General features: G+C 37.6%; 1 long non-coding RNA gene across 1 annotated transcript in view; it reads left to right on the forward strand.

Annotated features, from left to right (window-relative positions):
- The first annotated feature begins 775 nt into the window (after positions 1-775).
- LOC124982076 (uncharacterized) overlaps positions 776-24,271 on the forward strand; it is a 31,816-nt gene continuing 8,320 nt past the window's right edge. Inside the window, exons 1-2 of the long non-coding RNA XR_007108174.1 lie at positions 776-825; positions 13,327-13,569. This is a non-coding gene — a long non-coding RNA (uncharacterized LOC124982076). The remainder of the gene's footprint in view (positions 826-13,326; positions 13,570-24,271) is intronic.

A 24,271-nucleotide genomic window follows, 5' to 3' on the forward strand; every position in this document is an offset into this window, starting at 1 on the left:
AGAAACTCACATCTGAACTGGGTAAACACAAGTCGGTGGTCTCACAGGTGAAGATGGAGCCCTGGCCATTCATGCTTAACTCTGAGTGACCCCTTTAAAATTACACAGAGTAAATACTTAAACCCCAACTTTCAACAAAAGAACAAAAAGAATGAATGAAGAAGTAATGTAGTAATAATCACTTGTCCTTGTAGAATCTGTTCCAAAACCCCCAGCAGATGCCCAAGTAGTTGGTAGTATCAAACTATCTGTCTCTGTCTCTCTCCATATAAATTTTTTTCTTATACTTATATGCCTATGATAAAGTTTAATTTCTAAATTAGGCACAAAAAGAAATTAACAACAATAACTAATATTGAAATAGAAAAAAATAGAACCTCACTGTAATAAAATGTATGTGGATGTGCTCTCTTTCTTACTTTCAAAATATCTTTTTTGAACACAATTGACTGAAACTGTGGAGGAAAAACTGTAGATAAGTGGTGGGGGTTATGGTTTGGATATTAGGTGTCCCCCAAAAGTTCCTGTGTTAATGAAGGAGTTGAAATGATTGCACTATGAAATCCGTAGCCTAATTTATGGATTAATCCATCTGATGGATTAATGATTTGAATGGATTGCTGGGTGGTGAGTGTGGTGAGAAATGGGTCACTAAGGTGTGTACCTCAAGGTCTATATATTTTGTCTCTGGCTCCTTCCACACTCTACTTCTTGGCTGCCAGGACCTGAGAAGCTTTTCCCTGCCCTGCCCTTTCACCTGATGTTCTGCCTCACTCAGGACCAGAGCAATGAAGTTGGTCAACCATGGACTGAAACTCTGAAATTGTGAGTTCAAAATAAACTTTTCCTCCTTCAAGTTGTTCTGGTCAGGTAATTTGGTGAGAGCAATAAAAACCTGAGTAATACAGGGTACTACTATAGATGGAAGGAAGTTGCAGGGTTGTCCTGTGGGGGAGATGAAGCCTATAGCCTAGAGTTGGGGGTGACAGAGCAATGAGTGAATTGGCTCTACAGAACCTCGAAATGGCTTAGACTGGAATCATAAGACACCTCTCAAAGGCAACCTAAAAACCTTCCTGGAGTTTTTAGATGCCTCCCCCAATTCTGTAGTGCCAGAAGAATTTCCCCCCACAACTCTGGGCAGAAGATAGGAAGCTTACTTCCAAGAAAAATAGAACCTGAAAGGTTCTTAACTCAAAGTCCAAGCACAGCTAAGGGCAGGGGCAAGGTACCAAGAGGAGATGGAAGACATGAAAACCTATGCACTGGATGGTAAGGTTCTTGAGCCCTTTCCTAAGTCTGGAGTTACACCTCTAGGCAGGAAACTCTAAAATTCATCTCTGCACAAGGTACTGGGTTCAATCCCCAGCACCGCAAAAAATAAATAAATAAATAAATAAATAAAATTGAGATTCTTCTCTGGGAAAGTAGAATGATCCCAGAGAAGAAAACTATAAGATATTGATATTTGGAGTTTCTTGAGGAGAAGATTGAGTCACAGCCCATCGCTTGCTGGCAGCTGGTCTGTACTGCCCAGGCACACAAAGCCTTAGTGGATCCCACTCATAACCACGCACAGACAGGCAGGAATCTCCACATACTTGAGGACATCCTCTCACATGAAAGACATATCAAAACAGTGGGGGGAAAGCAGGGGGATGGATTTGACATAAGAAATAGAGATCTAGGCAACAGTCAGTAAGAAAATTTCAGGGAAAAAGCAAACTCGAATAAATACCTTTAAGAAGATGAGAAGATGCTGTATTTATAAAAGAAAACTGAGAAACTAATTTTTTTTTTAATTTATATCTTTAACACACAGATTATGTTGTATTATCCTTTATGCCATTTTGAATATCCTGAATATCCTTTGATACTTTTTTGAAAAGGAAAAAATATAACTAGACTGAAATCATAAAGCTTTATTACTAGTAAAAGATATTAGTTTTCTTATACTTCAATGAAACTTTTGATAAATGAAGAATTAGAACAGAGCTCATAGTTCTATGAAAAACGAACAGTCAGAAAATAAAAAGCTCTTGAAATTAAAATGACAGCAGGATAAGTCAACAGAAAGGTTTTAAGACAAGAATCAAGAATGTTTCCAGCAAGTAGAACAAGAAGATAAAGATTTTGGAAATGGAAAAGAAAGAAAATAAGTCAATCAAGTCAAAATATTTTTGACTTTTTTTAAATTAATTTTTTTATTTTTACAAACTGCATTTTGATTCATTGCACACAAATAGGGTACAACTTTTCATTTCTATGGTTGTACACAATGTATATTCACATCATTCATGTAATCATACATATATAGGGTAATACTATCTGTTTCATTCTATTACCTTTCTGTCCCCCACCCCCTCTCACCCCATTTTCCTCTATACCATCCAAAGTTCCTTCATTCTTCTCTTCCCCTCCTCCGCCACCCCCCCTTGTTATATATTGTCATCCACTTATCAGAGAAAATATTTGGCCTTTGGTTTTTTGGGCTTGACCTATTTCACTTAGCATGATATTTTACTGACTTTTAAATTTTTTTTTCATTCTAATTAGTTATACAAGACAGTAGAATGTATTCTGACACATTATACATAAATGGAGTATAACTTCTCATTCTTCTGGTTGTGCATGATATAGAGTTACACAGGTCATGTAATCACATATGCACATAGGATAACAATTCTGATTCATTCTATTATCATTCCTACTCCCACACCTCTTCCCCTCCCTTCATGCCCCTCTGTCTAATCCAAAGTACCTCCTATTCTTCCCTAGCCTCCCTATCCCCCTTACTGTGAATTAGCATCCACATATCAGAGAAAACATTTGACCTTTGGTTCTTTGGGATTGGCTTATTTCACTTAGCATGATATTCTCCAGTTCCATCCATTTACCTGCAAATGCCTAATTTTATTCTCCTTTAAGGCTGAGTAATATTCCAATATTCCATTTTGTATACGTACTACATTGTCTTTATCCATTCACCTGTTGAAGAGCATCTAGGTTGGTTCCAAAGTTCAGCTATTTTGAATTGAGCTACTGCAAACATTGATGAGGCTGCCTCACTGTAGTAGGCTGATTTTAAGTCCTTTGGGTATAAACTGAGGAGTGTCAACTTCAAATATTTAACATCTAACTAATATGAGACCTCAAAATACAGACTAGAGCTTCAGCTACCATCTTATCTCTGTTCTTTCCTTTTTATCAAAACTCCTGGAAAGAGCTGTACACACCTGCTATTTACAACCCTTCCCTTACCTCTCTTAACCAACTTCAATCTGATTTTCACCCCTACCACTCCACTAAAACAGTTTTTTATCAAGATCAACCATAAAAAGTTCATTTCCCAGTCTTCATCTTACACTATCAGTAGCACTGGACAAAGCACATTGTTCCCTCCTCCTTGGAAATCTTTCCTTGCTTGACTCATGGAACCCCAGGTATGCTTGCTTTCCCTCCTATCTACCTGACCATTCCTCTCAGTCTCTTATGTGGTCCTCTACTCATCTCTAAAAATGGGCAGTTCCTCCAGTTTCTCCTAGGTCACTACTCTTTATAATCAACCCTCATTCCCTCTCCTGAGACCATCTCATCTAATTCTATGGGCATATGTACCGCCGGGCTGTTGACTGTCACATATCCATGGCCAGATCACATTGGGCTCCTGAACATGCAGACCTAAGTGTCAAAATGCCAATTTCCATCTCAGTTTGACTGTGCAATGGACATGCTTTCAAACCCAATTCCAAACTTGCTCTTTTCCCTCCTCTCCCTCCCAACCAAAATAAAAACCTGCTTCTCCTGGACTGCTCCCTCTTTCAGTTTTTAGCAACTTCTTTTTTCAGACTTGAGTCAAAACCTTGATGCTATCCTTCCTTCCCTTTTGTCTCACTCCCTAGATGTGGTCTGTGCACAAATTATGACACCTCTTTTTTTTAATTTATTCGAATTAGTTCTACAGGATAGTAGAATGCATTTCGACTCTTTGTACACAAATGTTTCACTTCTCTGGTTGTACACAATGCAGAGTCACATCATTTGTGCAATCATACACATACACAGGGTAATAATGTTGGTCTCATCCCACCATCTTTCCAACTCCCATACCCTCCCCCTCCCTCTCCTCTGCCCAATCCAAAGTTCCTCCATTCTTCCCTTGCCCCGCCCCCACTATGGATCAGCATCCACTTACCAGAGAAAACATTTGGCCTTTGATTTTTTGGAATTGGCTTACTTAGCTTAGCATGAAATTCTCCAACTCTATCCATTTACCTATAAATGCCATAATTTCATTCTTATTTAAGGTCAAGTAATATTCCATCGCGTATATTTACCATAGTTTCTTTATCCATTCTTCTATTGAAGGGCATCTAGGTTGGTTCCATGACACCTCTATCTTTAAGACACATAAAGGACTCAAGCACTTTGCACAGCCTTACTGCCACTAACTGATAAGAGCGACCATTACCTTTTTTGTGTTCTTACGATTGCCCCCTAAGTGGTAGCTTTCTTCTACCTTTGTCCTCCTTCAGACCATTTTCAACACACCAGCTAAAGTGATCCCATCAAGATATAAGTCAAACCACATTTCTCCTCTGTTCAAAACCCTCCAGGGCTCCTCTGCTACCCACGAGGTCTTGTCGTGATCTGAGTCTCAGCTGCCCTCAGCTTCACCCTCTCAGCTCCTCCGGCTGCATCCTTCACTATAACCACATTAGCTTATTCACTATTTCTGAGGTGCATGTGGATTTTGAACTTGAATTTTTTTCTTCCTGAAAGTTTTTCCTCCAGAGATCTTCATTTTCTTTATGTTTTCCAAAAATTGAAAGAGGGAACAGCATAGGAGGTGCAGGTTTTTATTTTGGTTGGTAAGTAGAGGACAGAAAAGGTTAAGTTTTGAATAGGATTTAAACCTCACTTCCTCGGTGAAGACTTCTTTGATCACTCTATCTAAAATTACAATATCATTTATGCACACCATATATTAGAAACTCCCTTCCTTTTCTGTGGTATTGGGGATCAGACTCAGGGCTTCTCACAAGCTAGGCAAGCACTTTACCACTGAGTTATAGCCTCAGCCCTCGACCTTTTCTTCTTTAGCATTTTTCACTACCTAATGTACTTTTATATATCTGTCTATGTATCTCTACCAAGAAAATGTGAACACTCCAGGAAAGTAATACTTTTTGTCTTTGTTTCTTCTGCTGTATCCCCAGAGCCTGGCAGCTTGCATAAACATAATAAAGATGCTTAATGATGAATAAAACAACCAATAAAATAGAAAGGAGAAGATTATCAAGGGAATAATTCAAGAAAATGTCTTAGAACTGAAAGACCTGAGTTTACAACCTGACACCTGTTGCCTTGTTGATCAATAAGGCCTGCACCAAGACCCAACTTCATGATATGCAAAATGTTAGAAATTTTTTTTAAAGACACTAAAACTTACTGTGGCAAAAGAAATCATAATATGCAAAGAATTAAGGATTAAATTGGTATTGAACTTCTCAGAAACAATGCAATATAGGGGGAAAGCACAGTGCCTTTAAATTTCTGGTAGAAATTTATTTAGAAATTTGAATTCTGAAGATTGGAGTTTCATGTGAGCCCAGATGTGGTAGTAAGACCCAGAAATTAGAGACATGAGGTTAGTTGGCCCAGCTGAGTTATTGGTAGCCAAGAGGAAGCGCCCACCATATCCATGCCAAATGACTGGTGGCTCCTTGGGAGAAGCAACATAGTCTGGAATGTGAATAGAGGCAGGGGAGACAAGAGACATATAAAGCCAGTACCTAATTTTGAGGGTAAACTAATATTGCAGCAAGAGAGTCAAAGGAGCTAAATTCTTTCCACTGCAGTATTTTGAAATAATGTCTACCTTTTCAAAGAAAAGTGATAGATGATAGATAGATAGATAGATAGATAGATAGATAGATAGATAGATAGATAGATGATAGATTAAGAAAACACCAGAAATATCTAAGAGGTGAATCTGGTTGCTCCTAAGGAATATCAAAATTTGCCACAAGAGACTGAGCAAGGACAGCCTTGCAGTATGATTTTCATGATTAACATATTTAAAATTATAATTAAGTTTAAACTAGAATGCCTGAAATCCTTCTATACAAAGAAAAACAGCTCTGACCTCTCAGAAGAGATGGGAGCCCCTGGAGCAGGTAGAAGGTAAGCTCGTCAACAGGAATGGTAGGATATACTCGAGGGACATAGGTTGATGGTGGATTATAATCTATGCTAACGACTTTGAACTTGAAGCTGTAGGACTTAAGGAATTAGTGAAGAGTTCAAAGTAGGAGAGAGATGTGGTCATATTTGTAGAAATAGTATTCAGGCTGCATTGCAGAGGACACATTAAATAAAGGAAAACCTGGCATAGGGGCAGGGAGTCTCTTTAGGAAGCTGTTAGAAAAGTCAAATGGAAAGATAGGTCTAAATCAAGTATACTGGAAACAAGGAAAAGATAGACCCACCAGTTGGTAAGGACCTGTGGACCAATGGGAACCAACTTCCACCTTGAGCCGTAAGGGAGATGTTAAGGACGAGTAGAGCAGAAAGATGCCAGTCATCCCCCAGAGAAAGCAAGAATATGGCATTATTCTTGGGGACATCCCAGGCTGCATCCTATGTCTCTGGTGTGAAGCTCTCCAAGAAAGGCTTCTATTTACCAATTCCAGTCATGGTTATTTCTTGAATATTTTAAGTGAACGTTTACAATGATTGCAATGGTACCTTTCTAAATTACTAAGTGGGAGCAAGTTCCTGTGAAAAGTGACCTCTTAAAGGAAGAATTATTTTTAAGTGCTAACTCCTCCTTAGGCAACACTTCTTTCCTATTGAAAAATATATATATATCTTGCTCTTATCCACACTGAGAACACTGCTATGGCCTCCTCCTCTCATGGGATCTCAGTGTTTCCTCCTCTTCTATAATCAGCTGTTTCTTCTTTCCTTCCATCCTTCCAAGTTTTCTTCTAAAATTCCATTTTAATTATGGTACTCATTAATTAAAATTCTCAAAGGATTTTTTCTTCCCTGTAGAACAAAACATTCTTCCCATACAGTGTGTGTTCTACATCATCATTACCATTAATCACCCCCAGCAATCTAGAGGGCAAAGTATCATCACCGTCCTCATTCTGTATAGAAAAGGGTCAAAAAGGAAACAGCAATTTCTGAATCGAAATTGAATGCTTTTCTGTTTTTCCCCTTACTTCTATTTAGTCTGTTACCTAAAATGCTTCAAGATCTGCTTACTCTTCCTATTAATTTCTTTCAAGATGTTTGAAGTGGAGAGATTTATGAACGTTACCAGGCTCCCTTCTGATGTTCGTGGGAAGGCTGTATGTACATAAACTCCTACCAATGCACATAAAATTTTGCATTTGTTTTTTTATGGCTTTTTGGAAGAGAATTCAAAATATTTATCAAATTCTTCAGGCATCCATAGCCTTAAGAACACTTCTTAAAAATACTTAAGAACACTACTCTGCAAGAAACCTGCCTCAAGCGATTGGGTTACACTCCCTCTCCCTCCTCTGCTCCTTCTCTAGTTCTTCCCTTCAGCCTTACATGACTTCTCCCCTCATAAAAAGTCAACTTTCTCTCCCAGATCAGGGGTACATCTCCTTCCTTGTGGTCTTTGCAAGTCATAGGGGCCAAGCTCTCCCCTGAAGTTTTAGCACTCCTGTTTTATGTAACAAATCTAGTAATGAGTGATAAGTAATAGTGGTACCTCTTGTGTTTTTCTCTTTTGGTTACTGTGCCACTCTGTTATGTGCTTCATAGATTTTAAGAATCTGGGATCCAAGGTGTCCTCATACTCTCTAGAGCTTCTTTCCCAGAGCTCTGATCAACATGGATATGCAATATATGTTTGCTGATTTGATATGAGACAAGTATATAACTCTTTATAAAAAGGCCAGCTTTAAGTATGAAGATTCCTCAGAAAACTTGGAATGGACCCACCCATTTGACCCAGTTATCCCACTCCTCTGTTTATACCCAAAGCACTTAAAACTACTACATACTACATACAGTAATGCAGCCATGTCAATGTTTGTAGATGCTCAATTCACAATAGCTAGATTGTGGAACCAACCTAGATGCCTTCAATAGATGAATGGATAAAGAAACTGCTATATATACATAATGGAATGTTATTCAGCCATAAAGTAGAATGAAATTATGGCATTTGCAGGTAAATGGATGGAGTTGGACAATATCATGCTAAGTGAAATAAGCCAATTCTAAAAAAACAAAGGCCGAATGTTTTCTCTGATAAGTGGATGATGTTACATAATGGGGAGTGGGGGTGCTGGGGGTGGGTAAGAGAAGAATGGAGGAACTTTCAATTGTGTAGAGGGAAATGGGGGAGGAGGGGATAAGGAAAGATAGTGAACTGAAACAGATATCATTACCCAATGTACGTGTATGATTACACAAATGGTGTGAATCTACATCATGTACAACCATTGAAATAAAAAGTTGTACCCCATTTGTGTATAATGAATCAAAGTGCAGTCTGTAAAAAAAGAAAAAGAAATAAAGAACTTATTTTAGTTAAAAAAAATAAATAAAGGCAAGCTTTATTCCAGTGTTTATTAAATGCCTACAATGTGCCAGGACATTTCATGGAGGTGGAAAGATGGAAGAACTCCTTAAGCAAGGTAGAGAGAGGACCATTTAATCAGGATCTCCACTCGTGATGAAGTATAGGCAGAAGACATGAGAGAAGGACATACTCAAGGAAATGGTTAAGACAACAACAACAAAAAAAAAAAAAAATTGGGGAATAAGAGTTGGGAATACCAGGAACAGAGAGAAACTTGTAGCCCCACAAAAAGATGAATAATATGAGGGAGGAGGTGATACCAATCAACCTTCCTTTATAATACAGAGGTAAATCTGGAAATCTCTGTACAGCAGTGACCTGCGATCACAAAATGAACATCTGTGTGAAGTTTATTGTGAGACACAGAGACACACTGAGATGACTAAAAATTTGAAATACAATTTTAACGTGTTGGTGAATTTAAAAATAAAAATAAAAACTTGACCCTTGGGGAGCTCCATGTCAATCTCTATGAGGTCCACATCCAGTTGTGGGTGCATCCCATGCTGGTGGCTGTAGGGAAGAACACTGCATACTCCTTGTCTCCAAAATATTACGTATCTAATTTGTGAAGTGAAATTAAATACAAAAACATGGACCAACAACATAGTTGATAATAGGAAGCTAGACGAAAATAAATGGGCAGTGAGTATCAGAGTGCATTTGCCATTTCTGAATTATTTTTAAAAATTTAAATGATAATCATGTAAATTTTATTTCAAAACCAAATTCAGAAATATTTATTTGGTAATGATGTGCATGACCTTTTCTGGGTTATATCTGAACAAAAATCCATCAAAAACACGGACCACCAGCATCGAAACGACCCTAAAATGAAACGCATGTTAAATCAACAGAGAACACATTAATTCTAACCAATTTGTGACATGAGTTTTGGGTACTGAAGTTCACTGAGACTTATATTCAATGAACTAATTTAAATTATATTTAAGATTACGAAGTTTTAGAAAGCACTCTGAAACAATGTTTTAATTGTCTTAGAACCAGGAACATATAATTAGACAGATTAATTTCACTGGAAATGAGTATTTTGGGTAGCCTTACATGAATAGGTTTTTAATTGATTATTAAAACTACTTTTTCAGAAAATGCTTCCATGTTCTCAGTAGAATGTCATCAATAGTTTTTCTTTGGCTAAAAGTTCTTTTTTATTTTTCTTCTAAAAATGATTATTTTAAAAAATGATAAGTGTTCACTATTATAAGCTATACTTCATTTTCTCTCCAGATCCACCCCACCATTGCCACCCACCATAACTTCCAAGAAGTCAGAAAAATTATTGTCTCTTCTTAGATATTTATCTATGTAAATATAAACAAGTATATGTATATTCTTTTTTGGAAATGTAGTATGCATATTCTTTTAAAATTTTGTTTTTCCTATTAACAGTATGTCCTAGTCATCTTTCCATATTGGTAGACTTAGAATTGCCATACTTCTTTTAATGAATGCATAGTATTCTGTTGTTTAAATGGAATTTTAAAGGTCCCCTATTATTGGACACTTAATTTATTTCTAATTATCTCTATTATTTATCATAAAGCAATGACAATCCTTGTATAAACATATGTAGATAAATATTTTAAGGTAAATTGCTAGAAGCAGATTTACATAATATATCTGCATATTCCCTTTAAATTTTAATAGATAATAGCACAATTGCCCTACGAAATTATTGTACCCTTAATAACAGCTCTTTAAACATAATTCTGATAGTATAGTTCAAAAATTTTTGAAGGTTACCCAGTTCCTAAAGAACAGAGTTTAAAATCCTTAAGGTTCATAGTCCTCTCCAATTTCAGATTGATCTGGTTTTGTTTTTTGTTTTTGTTTTTGTTTTCAGGTACTGAGGAGTGAAGCCAGAAGTGCTCTACCTCTGACTTGCTTCCCCAGCCCTTTTTCAAAATTTTGTTTTGAGATAAGTCTTGCTGAATTGCTGAGGGTAGCCATAAACTTGCAATCCTCCTACCTCAGTCTTTAGAGTAACTGGCATTACAGGTATGTGCCACCATGCCTGGTTAGTTTTTAAAAAACACCATTGCCTCGCAGTTGGTTGAAGTGACATTGAGGAGAACCATGAACCTTATACTAAAGATGCTAAAGTCTATTCTCTAAACAAATGCACTCTTTCCTGTCGCCTTACCATTCCAGGAAAGCATCAGACTTTCTTCCTCTAGCATTGTTTATGCAGTGTCCCTTTCCTATAATTTGGTCACTCATTCATGGTTGCAAAGTTCTTGTGATCTTGTGCCTGGCTATCCCTCCAACTCTCTTGTTCCTCCTTTCTGCTTTATGGCACATCCAACACTCCAGTCTCCTGACCATGGTACTTGCCATGCCCTCTGCTTATTTCACTTCACATGATGATCTCTAATTCCATCCATTTTCCTGCAAATGACATACTTTTGTTTCTCTTTATGGCTGAATAATACTCCATTGTGAATATGCTACATTGTCTTTATCCGTTCCTCTGTTGACATGCAACTAGACTGATTCTGTAACTTGGCTATTGTGAATTATGCTGTGCTAAACACAGGTATGCAGGTCTATCTATAGTATGATAACTTTAATTCCTTTGGATATATACCAAGGAGTGATGTAAGCTGAAGCGGTGGCTCCTCTTGGAGGGCACTCACCTAGCATACGCAAAGGAGTGATGTAGCTGGATCATATGGTAGTTCTATTTTTTAGTTTTTTGAGGAACGTGCATGCTGTTTTCCATAGTGCCTGTGCTAATTTACATATTCACCAACAGTGTATAAATGGGTTCCTTTTTCCCCACATCATCAGCAGCAGCTATTGGTATTTGTATTCTTGGTGATTATAATTCTAATTGGGTTGAGATGGTAATTTTCATTTACATTTCTCTGATGGTTAAAGATGATGGCATATATTTTTTCACATAACTATTGGACATTTATAATTCTCCTTTTGCAAAGTCTCTGTTCAGTTCATTCGCCCACTTACCCATTGAGCTATTTGCTTCTTTGGTGTTAAGTTTCTCAGTTCTTTATATATTCTGCATATCAATCCTGTCAGAAGAGTAGCTGGCAGCAATTTTCTCCCCTTCTATAGGCTGTCTCCTTGCTCTGTTTCCTTTGCTGTGCAGAAACTTTTGAATTTGATGCTGTCACATTTGCTATAATTTCCTGAACTTGGTAACAATATCTTAGTGGCCCTTTTGCCTTTAAATACCCTGTCACTTATGTCACCTGTGGGATCCATGTACTATCTCAACATAAAAGATCACATACAGAAGGCTCACACAGAGAACATCACTTTGATGAAGACTTTATGTTAGAGATTTTTTATTAGAACTTTATAGTTATACGTAGTAGTTGGATTCATTCCAACAAAACTATAAATGCATGGATTTTGATTTCAGTTCATCATCCCCCCCCTTTTCCACCTCTTCCCTTTCCTGTCCCCCTCTCTTCCCCATTTTCCTTCCTCTACTCTGCTAGACTTTCTTATGCTCATCTATTTATATATATTTAATTGGTTCTTTTCACTTCCACATAAAGGTGAACTTCCCTGTGGTGTTTTTATATGTGCACACAACATGATGCTTTAAGAATCCATTCTGCCCTGCCTCCCTTTTCCATCCTCTCCTCTGCCTCTCAGTTCTTTTCTTCTACTACTGATCTTCCCTCTATCTTTTTGATATCCTATATGATCGAGTTTTCACATCTGGATTACCTAGAAAACAAAGTCAACAGCACAGACTAAGTGTTAATCCTTTTCAATGGATTGCCATATCAGGACAGCATGAGCGAGGAAAAAGTGATATGAGACAATGAAGGATCAGAAGCTACACGAAGTCATGCATTACAGACACTGAGTCAGGATGTGCTGCAAGAAGACACAGCAGTTGCTAAGCAGATGAATCCTTTCTTCGTGTGGCTTGACTCTGGACAGTTCATTGAAAAGACGAAGGGAGCTGAAACTTAACTTTTCACTTGCAATTCCTCCCCCTCCCGCCTCCCAGTGAACTTCTGGGTTTTCATCACCTGTCCCTATCACATGGGAAGACAGGTTCCTACAACATGGTGTGTATCAAACCCTGATGTTTAATCAAGACTTGTGGCTGATCGACTTAAGCCGAAGAATGACGCAGCCCATGAGAGGGAGGTAGGGCCAGGAGAATCATGAGCCACATGAGATGCAAACAATACCAGAAACTCTCGGACACACCAATCAGGCTTGGAAAAGAAAATCCCAATGATAAGGAGTGAAGTTTACAAGAGACATGTTTGGCTATTAGTCGCTTCCTGGCAAGTTTTTAAGGAAGTGGTACAGAGCAAAAATATTAGACCACTCTAAGGAAGTTGGATTCAGTGGACAATGAAAATATTGAAACTGTTAGCATCCAAGGATACAGCTTACACCTGAGGAACTCATTCCAGTCGGCGCTTGTCACTGGTTATTGATTGGGGATAAAGGAACCAGAGGAGCCATAAATATTCAATCTCAAAATAGGAAATTTAGGATCACGCAAACAAAATAACTGTCATTTTAAGTGAGGCATGTCATGACATGCATAGAGCATTACATCTACAGCCACAGTGGCAAGTATAGCTGCAGGGTTACCAGGAGCTGCCATGCCAAGAGATGTCCATTTTGAGCTTGTTGCTTTGCCTTATTGCTTCATCTATGACTTTACTCATCCACAGTCTCAAATGTCAAGAAGAGGAGCCTGTCCACCAGTTCCCTTGACCAGAACAAAGAAATGTTCTCAAATGTCAAGAAGAGGAGCCTGTCCACCAGTTCCCTTGACCAGAACCCCAGGCATTGTACTCTCCTCCAAGGCATCCTTGCTCCACCTTCATTCGTCACTAAAACAGCAACAGTGATGACAACCTCCATTTTTCTCCTGTCATCTCACCACCAACCTCACTCAAGTAATTCTTCCACCAGTAAGTCACTACATATTTTTAAATTGACTCACTTATTTTTCCAAGTGTTTTTTTGAGTTCATTGTGTAACTTTAACATAGTATTGCATCATTGCTCTACATTACAGTACATATCCATTGCAGATGGAAATTATCATTACAATCAGATCCTGCACAATTATTGCAATCTCTAAACATATGCACTATTGAGTGCATTATTGTATAATTAAATTATTGGTTTTATAAATACTTTATAACATGCCAAAGACCCTGTGAGATTACCATATATTTTTTAAAATTTTTATAGCATTATTTGCCCAAGTGTGATGCCTGTCAAGTATTGTATTATTATTATTATTATTTTGGTACTGGGGATTGAACCCAAGGGTGCTTAACCACCCGAGCCACATACCTAGCCCCTTTTAATATTTAGAGACAAGGTCTCCCAGAGTTGTTTAGGACCTCACTAAATTGCTGAGGCTGGCTTTGAACTCATAATCCTCTTGCCTCAGCCTCCTAAACCTCTGGGATTACAGGCGTGCACCACTCGAATATTTTTTTTTCTTTTAAATAAAATAGGCTTTATTTACCGAAAACTACACAACACCTTGTTACACAATTCATTTGCTTTGGACTATGAAGGATGCCCATGTATGTCCATGTGTGACTAATATACCTCCATGTTTACACATGTGCTTATATATTTGTATCAATTTACGTAAACTTATGTATGAGTGCGTATACACGTACACATGCATGTTTATGTGTGTATGTATAAACCACTTTTTCAGCATGCTGGGTTGGAAAGAATCACAGCTTTGGAGACAGACTTAGTGCTGAATATCAGTTTCCCTACCTGCTGGTGCATCTTCGAGCTCTTAAGTGATAATAGGTCCCTTGATTTGGATAAGAGTTGTGCCCCGGAAACTATTTAATGCAGGAATATTCAGAAATGAAATGATTAGATTATGGAAATCACAACCTAAACAGCCCATCCTAATTTGAATGGACTGATTGGGTGGTAACTGTAGGTAGGTGGAGCATAGCTAGAGTAGGTGGGTCACTGGGAATGTGCCCTGGAAGGGATCTTCCCTCCCTCACCATCCTCCTCCTGTCCCCCTGCTTCCTGGCTGCCGTGAGTGAGGCAATACTCCTCCAGCATACCCTACTGCCATGATGTTCTGATGTTCTCAACTTCAGCCCAGAGACTAAGCCTCTGGAACCATGAGGTAAATCAAACCTTTCCTCCTCCAAGTCATTCTTGTTGCATATTTTAGTCGCAGCAAGAAAAAATCGACTAACACACTACCTTGTAATTTTTCTACAAGGATTAAAAGGAATCAGGTGTGTAAATGACCTAGCAATAAATGGGTCTAGCACAAACTTCAGTGATTAATTTTAGTTTCTTCCCTATCAGTGCCTGTATACTTCCTCACTAAACTGAATTCCTGAGTCCAGGATCATCTTGTGTTCTAAGCACCTGCCACATACCACACACACACACAATAAATGTTTGTGGAATACAATGAGATTATGATGAGGTTGATTGCAAGCTGAAGCACTAGTCATTACAGGATGTTTAAGAGTTTTCTGAGTTCCTTCCTATTACATGTAGAAACATTATTTTACAGCTATCTGAGATCTTTTTAATAAGCTATCACAGAAAAAAAAGTTTTTCCTTTTCTTGTACTTTTCAACTTTATATTTTCTACCTGAAAGTCTTATAAGTAGAAAGTATTGCTCTTTGTGGTAATTTTATTTTGGAGTGGCAATTCCCATTATATCCCTTGAAAGATAATTATCTGTTTTGTGTTTCTGTAAGAATAGAATAAAATCAAATTTAAACACAGACTAGATCTTGGAACTAAATGAAATTGTCTTAGTCATTCTTTTACCTTTCCAGTTTACTTATAGGAAAGATTTTTTTTTTCTTATTTCTCACTCAAAACTTTGTCATCAATTTTCATCATTGAAATTTTTAACAAATTAGACCTTTCATTCTTTTTCTATTCACCAGTCTTTGCTGCATCTAATTCCCATTTTAATGCAGTATTTGTTAAGAAATACTGTTTATTTAGCAGAAGATACTACTGAATTGTTGTAAGTTTCTCAAATTTAGGTCTTAATTTCAATTAAACCCATCCAAGGACAAAATATAACCCCACTAAATGTGAGATATCTGATCATTATAGCTTTGAGATTGACCAGATTGCAATCAACTGGAACTTCTTCTACCTAATTTCAATTCTATTTGAGAATTACCCTTGATAATTTGACCCAGGTCTCTTCACAAAGTAACATTATCTTAGAGTTTACAATTTCGTTAACCTCTTGTGATTAGGAAAGGGAGCATTTCAATCCTCCCACTTGATTACAATGAGCTGTGATGGTGTACTTTGCATGGGTTAAGCTTGTGTTACTTGTATTTAACATGACAAATTCAGTGTGACCAATGCAAGCAGATGTGATGCCTTTACAGGAAAACAGACCGTAAAGGAATATTGTTTAAATCATACTCTGCAGCAGATTGCAGAATGTTGATTTTTGAAATCAAAACTACTGAGTAATTATTTTGAACAAATTCAAGTACAAAGATGAGTTAATTAAGAATCACTTTAAAATTTACATGATACAGTCTTACCAGATTGAATATACCTTAATAGCTTATTCTCATAATCAGTAAAGGAAAAGTATTAAAATTAATCTGTAATAACTTTTAAAATCTGAGGGAGAGCTAAGAGTAATAAAAAAGGAAGTTTTAAATAACCTCTTCTCTAACCACAAGAGGTTAACAAAATTGCAGACTCTGAGATATAATATTGCTTTGTGAAGAGATTTGAATTGACCTATCATGGGACGAAATATGGAATTAAAATTAGAGACTCAAGTAATATTTTAGTAAATCATTGTGGATGACAGTATTTCTAAAAGTTATCATATGTGATTTTAAATATGATGCTGTTTTAACCATTAGAGTGAGAAGAAATATTTAAGGCATGAAATCCAATACTGCAAAGATGTTTAGAGCTCTTTTTCTTCTAGGGTTTAAAATAAATTAAAACAAGGGGTCTTAATGTGGAGCTCAGTTCCCTCTTCAGAGCTTGTCTTCTCAATGGATAAGACAAATGGTAAGCACTTTAAGCAAGTAAAATACAGGAAGCCTTAGCTGGTGATAAGTATTCAGTTCAAATTAAACAGGGAAGGCAGGTACAGGGTGTCAGGTTGGGGAGACCTGCCTGGAATGTTAAGGAAGAGTGTGACTGAGCAGATAGAATCAAGAGGGGATAAAACTGAAATCATGCAGGCCACTGTGAAACTTTTACTCTGAGTGAAAGGGGGATTCACTGGAAGGGTTTGAACAAAGATACGACTGTAACAGAATTGTTGGGGCTGTTGTCTTGAGAATAGAATGAAGCTGAACTGGAGCCAGAACAAGCAAACTAGCAAGAAGGCTGGTAGCCACTTCAACCATCCAGGAGAGAGATGATTATACTCATTGTCCCCTCTTTTCCAGGCAGCGTGAGAACTGCTTTATGTATTTAATATTTACATATGCTATCATCTAATCCTCACAACCCTGTGAGGTAAATATTACCATTGCCATTTTAGAGATGAGGAAATTGAGGCTAACAATGTTAACTTGCCCCAAATCACTGAGTTAGCCGGGGCTGAGGTAAACTCAAGTGTATGTCTATCTGTTAACTTCCCTAATACAATGTCACTTTGCATTCTCATATACGTTTTGTGAATGTTTTATAATAATCAGCCTCTTTATATCCAAAGATTGTGACAATACTCACTTCCAGGTTAGTACAGCATTAGTAACAAAAAACCAACCTGACCTTTCAGCTCTGTTCTCTACTTCTCTATGCCATGAACTCTCTGCCTCTGCCAAACCTACTAACTTTCTATTGCTTAAATATTTCTTGAATTTTCTCCACTGTCTTGTAATTATAGGCTTTTAGGCTTAAAAAACAACAACAACAAAAAAAAACTTAACCAATCCAACCCTCAAAATTGTCTATATATAGGCTGATAATAGATCATTTGGTCTCTGAATATTTTCAAGTGACAGACAAGGACTTCATTGTTAACTGTACCTGTCCATGTGCTAACCTGGGACACTGCCTGGAAAATCCCAGAGATTCTTGCCACAGATCTTGCAAAGAGTTGGTCATATTAAAAATTTGGGTTCAAGGCAAAAACATTCACAGTCTATCAGTTAGGGCTTTTATTTATTTAGAAATGTAGTACTAATGAAAACTAAGATATGAAATGAAACAACTAAATTCTGCTTCTGTTACCATTAAGAAGCTGAAATTTCTTGACTTGAGGTCCCAAATTTCACATTGTTTAGGTTGCAATGAATTTTTACTTTTCTCTGTAACTCATGAAGAAAGTCACTATTGAGGGACAGAAAAATGGAACTATGAGTTCTAAGATTAGAATTTCAGTTCTACATTTATTACCACCTAGATGTGGGTTTCAGGAAGTAGCTGCCAACCAGAGCATATGATCACTGTGGACAATCTGTCTATTTTTATGGGCCTGATGCTTTGAATTCAATCCTGGGGAATGGACTAGGATGGAGAGGAAAGAAAATCACAATAGATAGAATGCCTTGGAAGTTTTGATTATTGGCCTGGCATTGTGACACTCCACTGGGGTCCCCAGATGGAGACTATTATCTCAGAGTTTGTTGAAAACACAATACTGTTCAAAAGGCTAGAGACAGGAGATTGGAGATGCTTTCAGTTCTACCATTCCCCCTAGTACTTCAGACAGCAATCATAGAATTATGATTATAAAGTCCCCTCATTTCTTTAAAATCCATCTTCCTCTTTTTCCTGGATTTGGTGCCTGGGTGATAAAAGCTTAGGAAGAGCAGGATTAAAGAATAATTAACAGGTAATATTTATAACACAAAATCTTAGCGCAATTGTCTCCATCTAAGCCACATCAAAAGACATGAGAAAAACAAATCGACTTCCCATTATCTGAGTACCTTCACTTCACTGAGATTGAAATTAAAAGCACATCTGCTTTTACCCAATGATCTTTTAAATGTCATTTTTGTACTTTTTGTGTGTATTAATATGAAAAGGTTTAGATATACTGACTTCAAAACAACTGAACAGAATTGAGAACCAGACTAAGAAGTCTAAGTTACTAAAATAAAGAGCTTTGTATGGTGGTTTCTCACACTGTTATTACACAATATCATGAAGCAACTCTCCTTAAAACCTCATCCCTGGCTACTGCCTGAGTCACAAGTCAAAACACTGGTATGGTCCTCGGCGAGCTCTGAGGCAACTTCTTAGAACAGGATGTGCTTCTTCTTGAGGTGACAGGTTACATACTGAGAGTCTTTTTTTTTTTTTTCATCTCTATTGAAAACATCTCATTTGCTGCCAAACTATATGTAAGGGAAAGAAGCAAGGTCTGCCCTCAAAGGCTCCTTAGAGACTGAAACCAGAGAATAGCCGGACGTACACGCAGTATGAAAAGTCTAAATTAAACAATGGCTTTACAAGAGCACCTTCCCATGTGACTTTGAATCAGAGTAAAGGGAAGTTCACAAAAATCAAAGCAGTAAAAGAGATCTTTATTTGGAAAGTACTCATTAACTAGGCAAAGCCAAGCTTTAAGAATTAGATCTGTAAGGAAAATCCTCCTGGCAATGAAACCAGGGCTTTGATTTCTACTGGCTCATAAAATAAATAATAATATCCACTTACAGTTCTGAATTACCTTTCAGTTTACAAAGTGCTTGCCCATATATTATTTTATTTTATCTTCACAACATTCTTCCTAAGTACTGAGGCCTGACTGTTCCCTCGTAAGGGTTAGGAAATGGAGGCTTGGTAAGTAGACAGGATTTCCTGAAGGTCACATAGCTATTAACAAGCAGAGTCCAAACTCCCACTGAGGAGCTCCTTCCTCTGCTACATCTCTAAAGTTAGTAAGCCATAATTCAAGATTATCATATCTGGTTATGTGCTTCATTGGGGAAATTCTAAAAAGGCCCTGGTTACACAAGAATTGGGAAAAGAGACCAGACTTGGAAGCACACAGCCCTTCAAACTCTTCTCCATACTCCCTGTGACAACAGCAACAACTTCAGATACATTTGAAGACAAACAAAATTAAAATGAATTTTATTTTTTAATTTCATAATGGATATCAAAGCCTAAAACTACTTTATATTAGAAGCTCTGTCAATGTAAAACAAAACAAGTTCCCTGATCAATTTAGAAATAAGGAATAAGTTTTTGTTAAGGATCTCTCTCCACTAAATTAAATGCTCTAATGGTGCATGTTTAAAATGCTTGAAACTTGGGCTGTAACTGTAGCTTAGCGATACAGTGCTAGCCTACTGTGCGTGAATCTGAAGGCTCAATCCCCAGCACCACAAAAATCAAAAAAAAAAAAAAATTGGGAAATTGTATTTTAAAAAAATACTTGAAACTTTCTTTAGTTCCTGGGGCTGGGTTTTATTTATTTTATAGATGTGAATTATGATAAAGCAAAGAGCTATGAAGGGAAGAGCAATGCTTTGGCAATCAGGAGGCTGGACTTGGAACCCTGTCTTTGCGGGGTGGCCTGAGCTACTTATGTAAGCATAGTGATATCTATATGATAGTGATATCTATATGATCTAAGCAACACTCTCAGTGCTTATTCCTCACCCTTACTCAGAGGCAGCCTAGGAAAGAAGGCATTTACAAAGAAAGAAGTAGCATACTTAATTTTAAAGGGGGTCACAAAATTGCAAAGACTACTGGGAACTGGAAGTGCTTATTCACAAAAGTTAGTCACAGTCTCTCAGGTGCCTTTTTTCAAATAATCAAGAACGCTGAGTAAGACGCTGTGGAGAATGCTGTACTTGAGAGACCAGTCACTGCCTGCTGCCCACAGTCAATTTTCAGAGTCCATCCTGCTTGTGCTAAATGATACTCACCCCCTAACTTGATGAGGAAAACTGCCCTATGGAAAATTCATCCATATTCAGCAAATCGGGTTCTCTGACCTGGGCATATAGAATTTAGGCTTAGGCAACTGAGATAGTGAGATGAAGTCGGTGGGTCAGGAACACATTGACAGGTATAGAACCAAAGTCAGAGCAGGCCTCATTCAAGCAAAATCTATGACCAAATAGAAGCCAAGGAGAGCAGAGCAACCAGGAGGAAGGTGGTGAATATGAAAACCATAATCGAGGAGATGTGCAAAAGTACTGTCTGGAGGCCTAAAGTTCACTGAGAAAAGAGAGTAGATTTGGATGATGATTTTGCAATTCCAGAGCATCTTATGGTGTAACAATACATTTTTCCCTGCGTGGAAATGTTTCAGAGATGCCCAGTAGCCTTTCAACGAATTATTTTCAGTAGAAAGCCCTTCAGGCATCCATTCCTTGAAAAGAAAAAGACTTAAATGTAATAAATACAAAAAAACAAAACGAAAAAGGGGCAGTATCTGGGCTCAGTGGTAGAGTCCTTGCCCAGCATGCGTGGGGCTTAGGTTCCATCCCCAGCAATGCAAAAAGAAAAAGAGATGGACATTAATTATATTAATTTTTTAAATGTAGAGAAGTCAAAGAACAAACTAAAAGCTACGTGAGTGAGGACTGAGATACATACAAGTGTACATGTATTCAGAATTGGGTGAAGTTAAATGGAGAACTCTCACAAACAGAATGAACTGAACCAAGTTTAGAAAATAGGGAGATGCCTGCAGTAAGAAAGGTATTTATCTGAAAGAGGATCTGCAAAGACACAATAAAAATTAAACCATGAAAAGTGAGATCAAAAACAAAGTAATAAAACAGACTGATCTTTTAAAGAAATGTTAAAAATTGTAATTAATTTCATTTTGAATATTGTGTTTTCTAATCTGAAGAAGACTTTAAATTACTAGATTGCTTTGAAACTCAGTAAATTCAGTATAAGTAATTTTTTACCAATTTTATTTTTCTTTAGTCCAAAATCAAGTAAGTCGTTAGTAACTGGTCAGTGCTATCAATTTATATCTTATATTTAGATATACATATCTTATATTAAGATATACGTGTATGTCACAATAGATTTATCTGAAAAGCCATGTGACAGTCTTAGAATTCTATGTTTGACACAAATGTCATATGTCACCATCATAAACAGAGAGGGTTGTCAGATCAATCAATAATTACTGGCAAGGTAAGAACAGGTGACTAATAAAAAAGACAGAAAATGAATAGGAGCAACTATTATATGGCAGACATCTTCCCTTGGGGTTGTGGGGGGGGTGGGCATTGTAAAGCCCAACTACAACTACTAAGATACTGCTATAATTTGCATGTCAGAGAGAGCTTCAAACTTACTAAGTTAGTTCTTAAGGTCACTTATCTGTTGCATAAATATTTATGGAACTCCTATTATGTGCCAAGGTCTGGGTAACATTGTTTAATTAGAGTCCCTCTTTGTGGCACTTGTGATTGGGGAGGTAGGAGTCCTCTTACACAGAGTTGCTTTAATGCGTCATTCTCATTCAAGCCTCTGCACCTTCTAACGTGCTGCCCCTGAGGATATAGAATCCACTGAGGACAGTGCCACACACACAAAGCACAGAAACGTGTGTTCAAGGGCACACACCAAAGTGCATATTTTTGTTTAGCTGTTTCTAATTCCTCAAACCTTAATATAAATAGAACCTACACTAGGAAGTTCTTTCCTAATTCTTTTGCTTCTAGTTTGAATGTCCAACCCCTGTGCTCCCCCATACCCTGTCCATGCTTCTATGAAAGCATTTATAAAAATATAATGTGCATGACTTAGCAGGCTGAGGAAGGGAATCACAAGTTCAAAGCCAGTATTATCAACTTAGCAAGTCTCTGAGAAACTTAGTGAGACCCTATATCAAAATTTAAAAATTAAAATAGGACTGGGAATGTGACTCAACGGGTAAGCACCCCTGGATTCAATCCCTGGTGCCAAAAAAAAAAAAATGTTCATCTGCAATGATTGCTATTTATTGTGGACATCCCCTCGAAAGGCAGGGACTTGGATCTAGACTCACAATAGGTGCCCTATAAATGTTCCTTAAATGAAAAATAAATGAGCTACTGAGAAGCAGTGTTGGCAGATAACCTTAAAAAGGAAATGATCTTGAATATTGAAAAACAGTGGTTTTAGTTAAAACAAAAAAGATTTTGATTTGAGAACAGGAAGAAAAGACTATTCATCTCACATTGTCTTAGGAACTTGGAAACGGATTCTATTTAATACCTGAGTCTCTTAGGAATGTTACAGCCTGCTCTTTGTCAACTCAGCACTTTGATTTTGTGAGCACATTTTGTGGGCACAGTCAGTATCTGTGATACTGATCTAACACACATGTGACAAGTGCACACACACACACACACATACACACACGCACCCTATAAGTCTCCTTAGGTGAATTCATGGAATATATCAGCTCACTATTTGGGGCACAGCATGCCAAAATATGACTCAACTGATGTTCTACTGAGGAATTAAATAAATTTTTATTTCAGAGAAAAGAATTCATTTGAAGTTTGAAATCTTAACAGATGATGCTAAATAACTTAACACATCTCTAGGACCTGGTTTATGCCTCATTATGTTGGGTTTCAGCTAAACAGCTTGGCCTCCTGATTGAAATGCAAGCCAGAAATGCATTTGGCATGTCCATGACATTGAGTGAGAGGCTTTAATTCATGCTCCAGTTACTGTTACACAACCTGAACTACAAGTGAGCTAAAGAAGAGTATGTAGTATTCTGTCACTGCCATTAGAAGGAAGACTTAGTGGAGCAACTGGGAGAAGAAAGCCCTTTTCTCCATCTTACTGGGTCCTTTGCAGATTCCAAGTAATTTGGATTTGAATTGCAGGGCATTTTCATAAAAGGGTCAGAGGAGACTGGGCAAGTGTCTCTGTACAATTAAAAACAAGCAAGAAAGAGCCCAAATGTCACAAAGTCTCCGGCAGAATTGAAGAAGTGGGAAAAAGGCATGCACTCACTAAACCTGTGCTTCTCAGTCCTGCACCAAGGATTCAGAACATGACCAGGACACAGCTTGTGGCACATGCCACCCACCACCTGAATCCAACAACACCTACCTGAATTGATCTATATCCTATTCAAAAGACAGTTCTACTTCCACGCACTTGGAAGTCAAGGCAATGTCAAATTGCCATACAAGTCCTTCTTGTCTGTTCCTGCATTAATGCAAACAGAAACAAGTAGTCCAATGACAGTCTGCAGATCGACTGTGAGTATCACTGGTCTAAAACTCTTGCAGTTTTTCCTCTGTGTCTTAGGTTCACTACAAGGACCAATTAAGGTGGTCAAAGTTAATTGGTGATCTGTTCATAGTTTCCTGCAAAGGTCAGTTTATTGTATTTAGTCTAACTGAAGCTGAGAGCAAAAGATAGATTAACAAGGGACTGGCTTTATAAATAGTCTTCTTAGAACCCCTGAGTGGGCAGCAGAGCAGACCTGCCTGTTTGCAGCAGCAGTGGCCTATTTTTAAAGACATTTATGTAGGACCAAGATGTGTGAAAGCTACAGGAATTACATCATGAGTGGCAGGAAGTTTACCCCTCTCTGCAGCTTATTCATTCTTTCTCCCCCAACCAACCTTCAGTTTTCTGACTTCAAATGCCATGCATAATAATTACTAATTCACAGGACTTAAAGGAATATTTATGGAAATAATATATTTAAAA

Source organism: Sciurus carolinensis, chromosome 4 (genome assembly GCF_902686445.1).
Source record: "Sciurus carolinensis chromosome 4, mSciCar1.2, whole genome shotgun sequence".
Taxonomy (NCBI): domain Eukaryota; kingdom Metazoa; phylum Chordata; class Mammalia; order Rodentia; family Sciuridae; genus Sciurus; species Sciurus carolinensis.